Genomic DNA, 17,744 nt, shown 5'->3' on the forward strand with positions numbered 1-17,744 from the left:
ATGTGCCATAGAAGAATGAAGAATTATAGATTCTTAAGTAGTGCCCATTCACTGCAACTAGAGAAAGCCTGAGTGCAGCAACAAAGACCCTGCGCAGCCAAAATAAATACGTAAATTTTCTTAAAAAGAAGAATTATAGATTCTTAGGATGTTAAGATTACAAGGAGATTCTGAGGTTATGTAAGGCAACACTCTTCATTTTGTGAGTGAGCACCCGAAGGGCAATGTTGTTTAAAAGAAAGTTGAATCAATTTACCTGCTTCTCAGTATCCTTCCACTGTACAATATAGTTGTTTGGGGGGAAAAGGGCAGAAATATTAAAGCCACATCATATCTATAACAATTACACATATCATATATGTTACACAATTTAAATCATGTCATATATATGAAGTGATTTTAACTGTTAGTTGCTATATTTTTAAACTGGCTTGCAAGGCTTTCCCAATTTTGTGTATGATAAGTGAATGGTGCTACTGTGTTTCAAAGAGCATTGAAATTAGACCCCTGAAACAATGCTTACAGAAAGTACTTGCTTCTCCTGTTTCGATGCTTAGTGACCCAAGTTGAAGGTGAGAGGGCAATTGAGTCACCCAGAATCTGGGAAAAGAAGCTTCTCTATTGTATCTGCCAAAAGGGAGACTCCATTTTAGTTAATAAGAAGTCTGCATTAATTCAACATTTGGATGAGGTCCAAAGTCAGTTGCAGTAAATCTCGATAACTACTGCTCATTTCAAGCCAGAACCAGGCAGTTTGTTTATTTTAAACGCTTGCTCGATGGGTTATTCCCCTGGGAAAATGACCTTATTTTCATCTCAGGCCCAAGGGAAGCTTCTTACACTGTGGAATCTTCTTCTAGAACATGTCTGGAAAGATGAAAGTTATAGCTTATACTCAGCATCATAGGGTTCACTTCATTAACAAAGTTTTTTTTATTTTTAAGAATAAAAGTAGGAAGACTGATAATATTGAGCCCCTTCCTGCTCCCTGCCTCCACCCTCAGTCTGAAATCAGACTAGAGAACTGCTAAATGGGCTTCCCAGGTAGTGCTAGTGGTAAAGAACTCTCCTGCCAATGCAGGAGACTAAGACAAGCAGGTTCCATACTTGGGTCGGGAAGATCACCTGAAGGAGGGCATGGCAACCGACTCCAGGACTCTTGCCTGGAGCACCCCATGGACAAAGGAACCTGGCTGGCTACAGTCCATGGAGTCGCAAAGAGTCAGACATGACTGAAGCAAATTATCACAGTTGCACGCAAATACCATCTACACTAGGGCATTCTCTTTACTTTCAGTGCCCCAGAGGGACTGCTGCTGCTGCTGTTAAGTCGCCTCAGTCGTGTCTGACTCTGTGCGACCCCATAGACGGCATCCCACCAGGCTCCGCCGTCCCTGGGATTCTCCAGGCAAGAGTAATGGAGTGGGGTGCCATTGCCTTCTCCCCCAGAGGGACTAGGATCAGCTTTAAGAGTCCTCTTATGGGTAAAGTCAAAGCAAACCTTTATTTTCAGCCCCAGAGGTGACAGAGGTAAGAACCCTGTAAAGCAAAAGCAAACTCAAAGGTTTCTATGGACCTTGTGTGGGTGTGAAGCAATGTGACAGGTAAACTAATTGCAAAAGACACCAGCTTCCAGAATGGGCAGGAAATGAGCTTGGAGTGATGTTGTGTAAATGTGAGACCTGCTGTCACTCTAGAATTCTCCCTCCTCCCCATCTTCTTCCTCCTCCCCCCCCCACGCCTCCTTCCCTTTCCCACTCTCTTCCCCTCCCCCATCTCTTTTTCCTCATCTCTGTCTACAGAATTACCAGCTAAGCAGGTGTTTGCTGTGCTTGCCTTTGGTTAGAAACCACATCTCTCTTGCATACTCATCTAAGTTGTAAATGCCCTTTGGAAGATAACAGCTTATGTTATCTCAGTCACTAACACAACTCTGTGCCTTGGTTAATTTTTTGACTTTTCTTAAACACCCAGCTGAGGAAAGAAAACTGCAGAAAAGGAGCTTTGTAGTTGGAAGTGAAACACCATAGGCACAACTCTGGAGCATCCGTCTTCACCTCCTTAAAAGGTTGAATAGGAAAGCTATACAAACATATATGTAAGCCATGATCTCACCATCCTCAGAAATCCTTGGGTCTGGAGAGTGGGGGTGGGAGGAGGGAAGGGAAAGACAAGATGACTAAAGAAAAAGGGAAAAGAGTAAATAAGAACATAGTGAAGAAAAGACTGGATCACCATCTCACTTAGAACCACCAGGCCATCAAGTTTACACCTTGTCAAAAATCACTCCATTTCTGGAGCCAGACTTCCACTGCATGCTCAGTCACTCAGTTGTGTCCAACTCTTTGCAGTGCTTTGAACTGTAGCCCACCAGGCTCCTCTGTCCATCAGATTTTCCAGGCAAGAATACTGGAGTAGGTTGTCATTTCCTCCTCCCAGGGGATCTTCCCAATTCAGGGATTGAACCCAGGTCTCCTGTAGTCTCTGCAATACAGCCTCTGCACATACATACAGCCTCTGCACATACATACAGCCTCTGCACATACATACAGCCTCTGCACATATATACAGTCTCTGCACATACAGTTTCTGCACATACCCACAGCCTCTGCACATACAGCCTCTGCACGTACATACAACCTCTACACATTCAGCCTCTAGACATGCAGTCTCTGCAAATACAGCCTCTGCACATACAGTCTTGCCCTCCATTTGAGGTCACAAAAAAATCATTTTGACCAGGATGCTTACCAAAGATACATTGAGACTAGGCACTTTGTCCAGAAACGTGGTGATAACAGGCTCCTAGTGACAATTTCAAGATGCCTCAGTGTGTCAGGTAAAGCAACGCAGGCTGGTGAACGACAACCTGTGCAAGATAGAATCTGTCGATACGCCAGGCCAACCCTGCTTCTTCTGCTGGTGTCTATTACAAGCCAGAAGCAGAAAAGGAGAATGGAAAATGAGAGGTGACCCTATAAAGCTCTGTGTCCAGATTCATAGACTAACCTTCCTAATCACTCTTCAGATACGCTAGACACAAAGTCTATACAAACAAACAAACCCCCCAGATATATATACATACATGTATATATATATAAATAGGAAATTTTTTTTCTAGTGCTCCATTCTCTCGGAACATTTACTCAAGACATCTTGGTTAGAATAATAATCAAGAATTAAAAACAAGTATAAGTCCCTTCTTTGCATAATCAAAAAGTTTCCCATACAAAAAGTGCACTACCTCTCCAACAATATTGGGATATGCTGAAAAGGAGACAGTATTTTCTTGGCGGAAAAGATTTTCAAAAGCAAGTGTTGTCCTCCTTCATGTTCTATATTCACAGCATCCAGTGTGAACTTTATTAAGTTCAAGGCATTAATAAAAAATAGTGCATTAAAAAATAGCTTCTTCAGTAAGCTACCCATATTTTTTCAGGGCCTAGGCAAACCACTTAATGACCTATGATTTGCCCACTAGTAACTGAGATACCAAATAAACTTTGGCAAGGACCTAACCAGGAATCTATTGCTGAAGCCATAATTGTATCCATGTTTAAAGTAATGGTAGGCTGCAGCCCATGGGGTCGCGAAGAGTCGGACACGACTGAGCGATTTCACTTTCACTTATCACTCTCATACACTGGAGGAGGAAATGGCAACCCACTCCAGTATTCTTGCCTGGAGAATCCCAGGGACGGAGGAGCCTGGTGGGCTGCCGTCTATGGGGTCGCACGGAGTCAGACACGACTGACGCGACTTAGCAGCAGCAGCAGCAGAAGACAGCCTATCTTGGTTTTAAATTTCATGATGCTTGAAAAATAGCTCAATAAAAAAATTTGCATTTAAGCAGTTGTTTAAAAACACTTTGCAGTTGTAAATTTTATGCAAGAGAGCTTTTCCCAAATGGGTAGAAAGTATAGTTTGATATAGAAAATACTGACTAGCAACTTCACTTGTGGTCTCTAATATGTCAAGAGAACAGATAAATGTGCTGGGAAGACACTATGCTAAGACTCTAGTATTAATAAGATAGGTTTAGGTTCCTCGGAGAGACACAAACAGCAGGAAACAATGAAACTCCCATGGTAGTATATTCAATCTTATGAAAACTAAACTTGTCATATCAGGGATTTAAAAAACAAACTAATTAGAGGTGACCATTCATTATACAAAAGACAAGCCCATATAGTGACCTAAGCAAGATGAGAAACTAAAAAGATCCAGGCCCTCCTTCCTTCACAGAAACACTGAGTTAACAAACTATTACAATATTGTAAAGTAATTAGCCCCCAACTAAAATAAATAAATTTATAAAACAAAACAAAACAAAACAATGATATCAGACCAGAATACTTATGTGAGAACTCTAGAGACCAGCTAAGAAGCTACACCATTCAAACCAGTGTAGAACCAAGAAGGAATTTCAGGGAAATGGGTAGGTTGAGAATTTTGTCAGTTTTGCATGTCAGTCCATGCCTCTCCCACTATGTGGCATAATGCTACTGAAGTGCAGCTGTGAGAAAGCCTCCCATAATGGGACTTCTCGCCTCTCTCTGGACAGAAACAAGAGAGTAGGCCAAGCAGCAAATGTTCTAGCTTGTCTGGGGGCTACCTGAGAGACTGGTGTCTGTCTCTCCTGACTCCAAATGCTAACTGGACTGGTGGCATAATTTGGAAGATGCTGAAAATAGGCCAGCAACCAGTCACATTAGAACTACAGTTCCACATGCAAATACCAAGAAGAATAAGAGATCAGAAAATGTTTGAAAGGCCCTGGATCCTCTAGCCAGGGTGATTGGTGAAGGTCTTCTCCTCTAGAAAGCCACTATGCAAAAATTAGGTGAATCGGGTCTTGTTTTTTTTTAAATGCCCAAATCTCAGCAAAAGATTAAAAGGAACACAAATAAACAGGAAATCCCGGCTCCATTAATGGAACAAAATAAAACTCTATAAACTAAATCTAAAAAGATGCAGATCTTTGAGCTGCCTGAAAAGGAATTTAAAATAATTGTCAAAATAATGTTCAATGAACTAAAAGGGAATATAGATACACAGTGGGAAAAAAAATCAGGAAAATTATGTATAAACAAAATAATAATATCAATAAAGAGATAGAAACTATTAAAAAGAATCAAATGGAAATTTTGTAGCAGGAGAAAAAAACACAATTGGGGTGAAATATTCACTAGAAAGTTTTAACATCAAACTTACCAGCCAGAAGAAAGAATTAGTGAACTTGAAGAAAAGTCATTGAAATCATCAAGTCAGGAGCAAAAAGAAAAAAAGGAAGAAAAGTGAAGAGCACCTACAGGACTCATGAGACACTATCAAGTGGCCATTGTATGAATTATAGGAATCCTAGAAGGATAAGAGAGAAAATGGCAGAGAACTTATTTGAAGAAATAGTGACTGAAAACTTCACAAATCTAAGGGGAAAAAATAAACATAGAAATTCAACAAGCTTAGGAAAAAGCAGAATCTTAAAAACAGCAACATAGGCAACTTGTCATAGAAAAGAGAATGTCAATATAATTACCGTTGGATTTGTTAGCAGTATTTTTGCAGGCCAGAGGTAGTGGGATAATATGTTCAAGTGCTGAATTTAAAAAATCTGTCAACCAAGAATACTGTATCTAGAAAAACTATACTTCAAAAATAAACAAGCTAAGATTTTCCCAGATAAGCAAAAGCTGAAGGGATTCCTTAATACTAGACCTGCTCTACAAGAAAAGCTAAAGGGAGTCCTTCTAGTTGAAACAAAAGATAGGTAGACAGCAATAAAGCCACATGAAAATATAAAGTTTTCTAGTAAATCAAACACTTTGGTACATAGAATTTAAATGACAGAAGCACAAACTACAAAAAATTAACTATGTCAATTGGTATACAATAAATAAAGATGTAATTTGTGACACAAATAACATTGACAGGGAGTGGAGAAAAACATTCTAAACCCCAAAATAACACCCTGGAAAAAATTAAAAAGATTAGAGCAGAGATAATAGAAAACAGGGGAAAAAAATCAATGAAGCTGATAAAAATTTTTTGTCTGTTAAATTCATAAACCCTCAGCTACATTAATATCAGAGAGTAAGAGAGAGAGAGGAGACTAAACAGTTAAAATCAGGACCAAAAGAGAGGACATTACACATACGCAGGGAAATCACAGCTCTTCTGCTTTTAGCTAATCACAGAGTAAATAGTTCAGAACTACCTGCTTGCTGAGAACAAGAAAAAATTGGGAAAGTATTTTAAAAAACTGTTTGAAAGCAATAGAGAGTTAATAAGCTAGTAAAGAATGATGAGACAAAATCCATAGAAAGATAAAGGCTTAAAAGGTGAGCTAGAATTTAGGACCACTTTTCTTCTGCAGGAATTCTTTTTTTTTTTTAAATAAATTTATTTATTTTAGTTGGGGGCTAATTACTTTACAATATTGTAGTAGTTTTTGCCATACATTGACATGAATCAGCCATGGGTTTACATGTGTTCCCCTCCTGGACCCCCCTCCCACCTCCCTCCCCATCCCATCCCTCTGGGTCATCCCATTGCCCCAGCCCTGAGCATTTCTATGCAGGTGATGATACCATGATGACACACCAGGAAATAAGATAATACGAGTTAACCAGAAGAAACAACAGACAGTAGAGACAGAACAACAAAAGCTCCAGATATTGGAGTTATCAGAGAGGTGCTTTAAAACAACACTCACTAGATTCAAGGAAATGATGAGATTAAACATTTTAGCAGTGAACTGAAAATAGGCATATTTATATAATAGATTAGGGCTTCCCAGGTGGCACTAGTGGTAAAGAACCCACCTGCCAGTGCAAGAGACATAGGAGACAGGGGTTCGATCCCTGGGTGGGGAAGCCCCCTAGAGGAGGGCATGGCAATCCACTCCAGAATTCTTGCCTGGAGAATCCCATAGACAGAGGAGTCTGGCAGGCTACAGTTCATAGGGTCGCACAGAGTCAGACACAACTCAAGCAACTTAGCACGCACACATATAATAGATTACAACTCAAAGAGTATAGCAGCAGGTGTGGGAAAAGTGAGATAATTAGTGAACTGAGAGATCAAAATCCACAATCCATAATGAAACGTGAAGAGACAAATGGGTGGAAAGCCTAAAAAGAGAAAGTACAAGACAGAGGACAGAGTAAGAGTCAAACAAGTAATAAAACTTGTGCTTGGAGTTCCAGAGAGAGAGAAGAAAATGGTCAAAGGCAATGCTTGAGGAGATAGTGGCTGGGAGCATCTCAAAATTAATAAAACCACAGATTCTAGAATCCCTTACATAGTCAACCAGAGAAGTAATTAATCGACTTTCCAAGGACAAATTTGTGAAATGTAAGCATACTTTTGGAAATATTATCTGTAGAACTGAAATAATACCACTTCACAGGATTGCTCTATGGTCAAATGTGGTAACATATATGCACACCATAAATAAGTTAATTGTTATTTAGACTATTTTATTTTAATAGTCTAAACTCTTTCATTTACTGAGTTAAAAAATCTTGTAAAAGCCTTTATTTCATACGTCTTGAAAATACTAGGTTACATACCCACATAACTTATAATAGATTTGACTCATATAATAACACCCATTACAATACATGAGTTTAATGTTAACTATTCCCCCTCTTGGGGGTCCAGGTGGCTCAGAGGTAAAGGATCTGCCTGCCAGTGCAGGAGACACCAGAGACACACATTCGATTCCTAGTTCAGGAAGATCCCCTGGAGGAGGAAATGGCAACCCACTCCAGTATTCTTGCCTGGATAACTCCATGGACAGAGGAGCATGGCAGGGCTACAGTCCATGGGGTCGCAAAGAGTTGGACACGACTGAACACACACAAACACATTCTCCCTCTTAGCCTTTGTAATTTTTGAGTGTAGTATTTATCAATCTTAAAAAGTTGCTGGAATGATTTGGAATTACTAGAGCCAAGTGTGGTTTTTCTGGCATCAAGAAAGGAATGTGGAAGAAAACCAGCAAACTAAACCAAAAACTGAAATTCAATAGTCCTTCAATGACTGTGGTATGGGATCAATATTGGTTTATATGCTTGTGAAGATAAAGATCATGAAAACTCCATGGTTTATGTGATGCCCAAATAAATCTTTTTTAAAAATCCATATCCATCTTAAAAACCACTGTAAGATAATTACTGAACATTTATAATGCCAGGGAGTTGGGAAAACAGAAAACTTGAAACTCATAAACATTTTAATGACCTAATAAGAGTTATTTTCACCTACAGCTATTGATCAAACTCCAGGAGAAGAGAGATTATTCAGCCAAGTTTACTATCCTCACATGACCTATGTTGGCTGTTTATCTTTTTTGCCCTCTGTTGAAGTTCAAGTCAAGACTTTCATGTTAGAATAGGAGGATAATTTACTGAGTGAATTAAAGGAATTGACTTTGGCAGAGCCAAAGGAACAAGAAAGCGTCACAAACATTTTGGTTTTTTCTGGGATATTTACTTTCAAAATCATAGATACATGTACTTTAACAAGAAATTATTTAACCAATAGCAAATCATCTACCCAGAGTTTCACTGTCATAGTAGCTTGCCCTCAGTACAGAAAGATACAATTTTCTCTCCACATCAGATGTCATGACAATGTTCTCAGCTGGGGCCAAGTTTTCAAAAATGAAATACAACAACCAGGAAAGCAAACAACTATTAATATAACTATAGAAAATTAATAAATTTTAATTGGAGTCAAATAAATTTTGAATTAATTTGTTTAGCAAATATGTATTTGGGGATCAACTACAGAAAGACAAGGCCCAGAGGAAAAGATGAGAAGATACAGAGCAAACTTGAAGGGTTGTACTCTAGAGGTCAGCACCCATGCAACCCACAATTACAGAGTTGTTCAATAGCTAAGATGCACAATTTTTGCATAAGATATTATGGAACCATAGATACAGGTGTTTCTAAGTATTCTTGGCGAAATCCACAGAGACTTCAGAGAGGTCCACCAAAAAATTGAGAGCAAGGAAAAGGGGACAGCATTCTAGTCTGTAAGAATAGTTTGTGCAAGTGAATTACAGTAAATGCTTAAGCTTAAAAACAACAACAAGGGAAAAGTAGTAAATGAGATTATTAGGTAACTGGGGGGCTTCCCTGATAGTTGAGCTGGTAAAGAATCTGCCTGCGATGCAGGAGACCTGGGCCAGGTAGATCCCATGGAGAAGGGATAGGCTACCCATTCCAGTATTCTCGGGCTTTCCTGATGGCTCAGACCACAAAGAATCCACCTGCAATGAAAGAGACCTGGGTTCGATCCCTTGGTTGGGAAGATCCCCTGGAAGAGGGCATGGCAATCCCAGTATTCTTGCCTGAAGAATCCCTATGGATAGAGGAACCTGGCGGGCTACAGTCCATGGGGTCACAAAGAGTCAGACACAACTGTGCAACTAAGCACAACATAGCACAGATATTCAGGGACTACATATTGACAGAGTTGAGACTTCAACCAAGGGGCCAGTTGTTTTTGAAAGATACCAGTCGTTCCCCAAACCACTCCACTCTATGGAGTCCAAGAGGAGATCAAGTAGATGACCCTGCAGGCCAGGCCTCTTTGAGTAAAATTATGTCATTTTATATATTGAGGATTCCAGCAACATTTTAATTGAAAATCACTGCTGAAAGCAATAGGAGCTACAAAGGACTGTTACTCGGGTTTTTTCAAGAACTGCACTAATTAAAATATATTTCACAGAATTAGTTTCAAATTGTTTCGATATATTCCTGTTTTAAAAGCCACATCATCCATTTTAAAAAGACAAGGAAAAATGACAAGAAACAGAGGCAGGGACCCAGAAGATGACTGAGAACACCAGCTGAATTCTAATAATCTGCATTTTGCTGTGTTAGATCATCTTTAAGCGGGTTGGCAACACACTTAATATGACACACATCATCTGTTCCATTGAAAGTTGCCATGTCTGACAATCACAGATACAAATGATAGCTCGATTTAGTGCTGATACCTTTATATCTTATAGTTCTTAAATATCTTTCAACATACAGGAAGAATAAAGAAGTTATTAACAGCAGACCATCCTACCGTTAGGTATAATAATTCTATATTCCAAATATTGTGTAAAATTGGTCAACATGACCTTTAACAAAACTAGATTCTCACTTAAACAACGGAAGTTCCAGTACCTGAGGGTATCCCAGGCATTAATCATTAAACAAAATCAATAGGGAGAGACAGCAACTGCTTATCCCCTGATAACTATACCGTGAAGACACTCTTTGTTAAAATGTAGTTGGTGTGAAATTGACTTTCAAAACCCTTAAACCAAGCAGAGTATTTCTAAAATATTCTTTATTATAAAATATGATTCCCAGAATGGTTCCCATTTGGTTATTTTGAGAAGCTGTGATTTTAAACAAAAATCTCCATATAAATCTCAAAATTCAATCTGCCATTATTGATGAAAATATAGAAACTAGAACAACCACATGGAAGACTGTCTAGACAAGAATGTTGGGGCTTACAACTGAAATAATTTATTATTTGCTCAGAGCCAGCAGGATGCTTAGCGTGAGGCAAGACAACCAGAGAACAGGATCCTAGCCATTGGTCTCACAACTTAAGCCAGACACACAAACAACCAAATCATAAATCACAACAGCTAAAAAAATGGTGTAAATTTCACAGGCGTGAATTCTGGTGTTGATATACTTTCTTGGCAATAAAAAATTAAGAGATACCAGAAATAATCATCATAAAGATTGTCAATGCATGTAATTAATCCAGTCCCATAATCAGCTACCTGACTGAATTATAAAAGCAGATTTTTGACATTTACACGCAAGCATGGGAATGCATATTTTTAGCAGCAGCACTTATAAAACATTTTAGTACTTGATGATATGAAAACAAATTATACTTCAGGTCCTTAACTTCTTTTTTTGTGTACATTCAGTAGTTTCCACTTTCTATTCTTTCTTGCCTTCATGATCAGTGGTCTTTTTTAATAAGTAGGAGGGAGCAGAAAGCCAATAAGATTAACTTTTTCCCTTCTTTTTTTTTCTCTTAGGATACATTTTTGTATCCAGTCATATGGATATTAATATCACTGTGGCTCAAGACATCAGAAAAGCAAGAACCAGGGACTTCCCTGGTGGTCCAGTGATTAAAAATCCACCTTGCAAGGCAGGGAATGCGGTTCAAGCACCAGTCCAGAAACTAAGATCCCACATGCCTTAGAGCAACTAAGCCCACATGTCACAACTACTGATCCTGCACGCTCTGGAACCTGAGTGCCACAACTAGAGATTCTGCATGCTGCAACAAAAGATCTCACATGATGCAACTAAGATTCCCATGTGCAGTGGCCAAATAAATACACATTTTTAAAAAGAAAGAAAAGCGAGAACATCAAATAATTTCCCTGTTGTCACCTTTCCAAAGAGTGACAAGAATTGTGATAAATAGCTTTGAGATTAGAAACCTATACCTGGGTACAATTTGCAAATTTTCTGTCTTTATCCTTCTGTAGAAATTAGGTGATATTTAGGTTTTGACTATCATAGAACACCTTTGGACCTCTGTTTCCTCACCTGTAAAATGGGAGTCGGTATGCATTCAATAAAAGGGACAAGGAGGTTGGGTTCATAAAGATGAGTTTGGGGGGATGATGCAGGAAGGAGAGTCATTTTTTTCCTCTTAGCAACGGACACCCTCAACAAAGGACAGAAGAGCTCATGACTCTGCTGTGGTCATGACGCAGTTCCGTGGCACCTGGTGTCACCATGGCCACTCAAGGCCACTGTGGCATGTACTTGAGATGGATCCCCTGAGCCCTTGGTCCCATCCTGCCCACTCAAAATGCCTTTTATTTTGTCCTCTTTGGCACCCAGCTCTGGGCTTCAGCAGTGAACTCTATTTCTTCCCTGACTCTCATCTTTCCTGCCAGTCATTTCATTTCAGTCCGTTGCAGGTACTTCAGCTCATATCACTTCACATGACTAGCTAGTCCACAGTAACCACACTGCCATCTTACTGTGGCCCTTGGCACAGACCAATCTACATTATCAGACTACTACCAAAACATACACAGCATTTATTTTTTCATAACGTCAAGCAAAATCATAACGTGGATTCTACTGTCAAGTAAGTGAGTTGAATCCGGAGGTGAAAGTTGTTGCTAATTACCTAGAAACTTGCATGCTGTATTTCACAAGGAAGAGAACACAATTCAGAGAAAGAAAAAAAGCCAACAGTTCACAGTACACGCGTTACAATAGTGCGCTAAATCTCTTCTACTGCTTCCCGAGTTATACAGTTCATTTTCATTGGCTCACGTAAACACTCAAGTCTGTTAAAGTTAGCAGTGTGACCAGCACCAGGCTAAAAGTAGACTGGAAAGAATTTGTTTATATACACAACTATAATAATTTGAGAAGCTGTAATGAGCTATGTGCTCGGAGAAGGCAATGGCACCCACTCCAGTACTCTTGCCTGGAAAATCCCATGGACGGAGGAGCCTGGTAGGCTGCAGTCCATGGGGTCGCTAAGAGTCAGACACGACTGAGTGACTTCACTTTCACTTTTCACTTTCATGCATTGGAGAAGGAAATGGCAACCCACTCCAGTGTTCTTGCCTGGAGAATCCCAGGGACGGGGGAGCCTGGTGGGCTGCCATCTATGGGGTCGCACAGAGTAGGACACGACTGAAGTGACTTAGCAGCAGCAGCAGCAATGAGCTATGCGTTAGCCTATCATTTACTCCCTCCATCTCACCATACTCTTTTTCTGCAGCCGTTCTGAAAAGATTCATCCTTTTGCTTCCCTGGGACAGATCTCAGCAACTAAAGCTCCAAGTCTCTAAATTATTGAGCACTCACTGAAGGCTAGACCCCAACAGAAGGGGGCTATATACAGTGCCTCATTTAAAATCACCAATACCCTGGGGAAGAAGGTGGAAAAAATTTAAGCTCAGATCAGGCAAGTAACTTGTTCAAGGTCACACAGTTTACGAGTGCCTAAACCAGGATCCTGGTGGGCTATAGTCCACAGGGTCACAAAGAGGATGACATGACTGAGCACGCATGCACACATGCACACAAGCCAGGATTAAACCATACAGCTGAAGGATGCTAGAACCTGAGATTTTAACTATATTCTCCATGTTCTCACATGTTAATCCTGATAGGAGAGCAGATCGGGCAGAGGAAGGCAGTGTCCTCCTGACAGTAATAAATGGCTTCCTTCCTGGGGCCAACATTTGTTATTTATCTTTTTTCCCCCGCTCATGGAAGCATGATGTTTTTAGGTGTGGGAATGGAGCATATGTTTTCAGTCATGTGTGACTCTTTGCAACCCCATGGACTGTAGTCTGCCAGGTTTCTCTGTCCATGGGATTCTCCAGGCAAGAATATTGGAGACTGGGTTGCCATTTCCTTCTCCACAGGATCTTCCCAGGGATCTTACCCAGGGATCGAACAGGCATCTCCTACATTGGAAGGCAGATTCCTTTATCACTGAGCCATCTAGGAAGCCCAAGGTGGGATGGGAATGTGCCTAGCTAAATATATTTTCCTCTTGCCTTGCAACTTGAGATGGCCACATAACACATGGCTAATAATATGTAAATTAAATTCTGCTAGGCTGTTCTAGGAAAGGCTGTGTTTCCAAGCTTTCCCAGAAGGAAACAAAGGACAAGCTTAATTAGAATCTTCCCTCCTCCTTTCTTCCAAACCCAAATGTGAAAAAAGAGGATGGAGGAGCTTGCATTTGCCATTTCAAAACTGTAAGGGAAAATCTAAAACAAAGCAAAGACAAAGACTCATGGAGACCTTGGCAATGAGATTGGAACCCATACCAGACCACCTCCTCAAGATAGCTTGTAAAAAGATAAGACCTTCTTTATATGCTCTGTTGTTTGCTGGGTGCTCTGTTTCTTGTAGGTAGACACTGGCAGCCAACACAGGCTGTTAGAGACTAGCGTACCCTAAGTCATTGCTTCTCTATGTGGTTACTCTTCCATCCCAAACGCATATTACCAACCAAACATTTAAATGATGTATGAACTATAGAATCAATGTTAAGCTATGTACCTTGAGGTCAGCTCTTTCCTTACTCCACACAGATGCAATGATTTTCCTTTCTGTCATTTATTTGTTCACTTCTCATTTGTTTTCTGTGCATGTGTTTGTTTCCTTCCCCTAAATATTATATTTCTTCCGGGACAATGGAGGGTTTTGCATGCGTGAGGAATTGATAAATACTTGTTCAGCGAAATGCAATAAACCAAAGGGTCACATGTTACACTTTTTGGTGAATTTTATCAACTCTTTAATGTTCAAAACTTGCTTTCAGACTGAGGTTTTATTTTTTCCTACTGCATATAAGAGTTATGTGAAATACTTGTCAGTGTTATCAAGTAGCAAACTAATATTTAAAATCATGTAATGATCTGTAATCTCTATCTTCCCTTGATTCTGATTTAACTAACTGAATCAAGGAATATGTTGTAATTTAGTTTTGAGTTTCTTTGGTTCAACCCAAAGGAGGACAATGCCCTGACACAACATATTCAGGATGGCCAGGGTAGAGGACAAATCCAGTCTAGTGAGAGATATTCTTTCCCAGAGTTACTGGAGCTGTCTTTCCGAAATCATCCATCTATACCTATGCTGGGACATCAATAGAGAAATAGTCTTCAGAGATGAGTTGTGTTATAACTTAAAGCCATAATATTGGAGTGGGGTCCCCAGACTGGCACCATCAGCATGCTCTGGGAACTTGTTAAAATTTAAAATTCTCAGACCTTAAAAATCTGTATTTTAACAAGTTCTCCAGGTGATTGTGGTAATGCTAAATTTTGAGAACCACTAATTTTTTTTTTTTTACTGGATTAACAATAGAAGGGACTGACCTGGCAGTCCAGTGGTTAAGACTTCGCCTTCCAATGCAGGGGATGTGGGTTCAGTCCCTGATCAGGGAACTAAGATCCCCCATGCCTTGTGGCCAAAAAACCAAAACATAAAACAAACAGTATTGTAACAAATTCAATAAAGGCTTAAACAATAAAAGAAGGAAATAATTAAAGTGCCTTTGAAGAATCTGGAAAGAGAAAAGGAGATGTGAGAAGAAGGGAGAAAAAGGTAAGTATGTTGGCTGATCACTGTGGGACATTTTTTCATGACTATCCCCCACATCACCTTAACAAAATGCTTTTATAAAATCTATGAAAGATATCACAATGGCTTTTGGGAAAATTGATGGGATAGAATGTGTGTACGTGTAGAATCTGGTCAGGGTGGGGACCGAGTTCTGGGCATAGGTTGATATGGTGGGAGGGGGAGGGAGAAATTGCATAATCCAACAGAAGGGACAGGAAAGGCCTCTTTGGCATCTAAGTTATACAGAGAGTTTCCCTAAAGAAGTTCTCCTAGTGACATCTGACACAGAATCTACATGTGTTGCAAACACTTCCCTTCCCATCCTTCTTCTCTCCTGGTACCCCTGCATAAGTGCACCGCCTCCCTATATACATAAACACACAGAGACCTTCCTAGATGTAGGAAAACATCCATATTGCTTCAGCACTTCTTTAATTGGACATTTTTATCAACTTTTATAAACTCCCTGCTATCAAGTCTTGATGTAACATCCTGATATTGTTTTTCCTCCCTGATCACCCATCAGAGTCAAGGTTCTTCCTGGAAAGTGGATTTCCTGTTATCTTTAGGGAATCTTGGGAGGAAAATATACTCTTGAAAACAGTTACAGAAATCCTCCTTCGGAAGTTTTGTCATTTATTTGGAATTTTAACCTTCCACCTAGATACAATTTTCACTCTTGCATTGATTTGTGATCCCCTCCATCTAGCCTGTGAGCTTCTTTCTATCTTGGACTTGGTGTTAATTCATCTTGGGGTTCTCAACAACTAGTAACAGTGCCTGACACATAGTGAATACTCAGTAAATGGTTTTTTAATTTTATTATTTATTTATTTATTTCAGCCACACTGCGAGGTGTGTGGGATCTTCAACCGGGGATTGAACTTGAGCCTCCCGCAATGGAAGCATGGATTCTAAACAGCTGAGCAGTTCCTCAGTAAATGCTTGATGAGTAAATGAACTATGTTATCAATAAGTGCTAACCTTTCCAAGGCCTCAGCTTTTCCCACTGAACTCCTGTGCTGGACCCTTGCCCTCTGCCCCCTCCACTCTCTTGTACTTTGACCCTTGGATGGCTTTGGCCAATGGAGATCCATGACGAGATTTGGAGGGAAAGAAGAGGGTTAGGTCAGAGCGTGTATTCCCTTGCTGCCTTCTTACCAGTGGAGCCACCTTGAACTGGTTCTGTCCCTTGACATAAGGTCACTGTTCCTTTCAAGGTAACATCCTCCATGCTCTTCTTCCTCATTCTAGTAACTTCTTCCTGTCATTCCTTTGGGATAAAGAATGGTAATAGCTCTCCTGACCCTAACCAGGTTGACTAGCCTTTGTGGTTGTTCAGCACCTTACCCACATCCCTGTAAATAGACCCATTATTAAGCCATCCTCAAATTACCCTGTTCTGAATAAGCCATCTGTTTATTGTTGGAACACTGACTTACATAACTGTCAAATATAAAAATATTGGAAAATCTTCCATAGATTTAAATATTCTCCGACAACTGGCTTGTTGTCAATACATGTTATTTCTGCATAAATATGCTATTTTAGATATTTCATAAGTATAAAATTTTACACCAGGGGAGTTATGAAACTTACATCCTCTCTAGCCTCCTGGAGAGGCAGTGAAGAGAGGCTTTGAGCCAAGTTGAGTCTGTCTATAAAATGCTCTAATAAAGCCAGGATTCCTGCAAATAACTTCACACAAGCAAAGGATTTCAGAGAATGTACAAATATACATGTAAAAGATATTTCATTTGGTTTTCACATGAATAATACAATTTTTCCTGTGGGTATAATATCTTTGAAATATTCCTTTTGTTTTTTTGATTTCTTAGAATAGTTACATCTTAAACTTTTCTTTATAGGAATGAAATCACTTATGAAACTTTTTAAAAATGCACTTTGAAATCTGTATTTCAAAATACTAAAAACGTCTAAAAGCCCATCAGATGGTTCCGACTGGAACCCAGAGTGGTGCCCCAGATATATTATAGTGGTACAGGGCTGGTATTAAATATTTTTACCTCTTTGATTTTTTATATCCTTTTGTAAATGTCATACTATAGTCCAGGATTGTAGATAACCCACATTCTTGTCTTTGCATACAAGAGAAATGGGGAAGGAAATATCCTGAGAATCAGAGACCCTTACTTGTACTATTCCATGGCTGCTGCACCTTGGTAAGAAAGTAAAAGTGTTAGTTGCTTAGTCGTGTCTGACTCTTTGTGACCCTATGGACTATAGCCTGCCAGGCTCCTCTGTCCAAGGAATTCTCCAGGCAAGAGTACTGGAGTGGATAGCCATTTCTTTCTCCAGGGGATCTTCCCAATCCAGGGATCGAACTCTCGTCTCTTGCATGGCAGGTAGATTCTTTCTGAGCCACCAAGGAAGCCCTAACTTACCTATAAATAAAACAGTTGCAGTTAATGATCTCTAGAATCATTCCCAAATCTGTATAATTTTATCCTGGTGTCTTTATGGAAAAAGGGAATATGTTTCTTTTCAAAATTCAGTCTTGGGCTTCCCTGGTGGTACAGTGGACGAGAGTCCTCCTGTCAATGCAGGGAACAT

The 17,744-nt window shown here is 39.8% G+C and overlaps 1 long non-coding RNA gene across 1 annotated transcript in view; it reads left to right on the plus strand.

Moving 5' to 3' along the window:
- Positions 1 to 11,801: 11,801 nt before the first annotated feature.
- Positions 11,802 to 17,744, plus strand: part of LOC145545027 (uncharacterized) — a 49,714-nt gene continuing 43,771 nt past the window's right edge. Inside the window, exons 1-2 of the long non-coding RNA XR_014081801.1 lie at positions 11,802 to 12,156; positions 16,014 to 16,107. This is a non-coding gene — a long non-coding RNA (uncharacterized LOC145545027). The remainder of the gene's footprint in view (positions 12,157 to 16,013; positions 16,108 to 17,744) is intronic.

Source organism: Giraffa tippelskirchi, chromosome 4 (genome assembly GCF_054371585.1).
Source record: "Giraffa tippelskirchi isolate mGirTip1 chromosome 4, T2T-mGirTip1v1.2.pri, whole genome shotgun sequence".
In the NCBI taxonomy this organism is placed as follows: domain Eukaryota; kingdom Metazoa; phylum Chordata; class Mammalia; order Artiodactyla; family Giraffidae; genus Giraffa; species Giraffa tippelskirchi.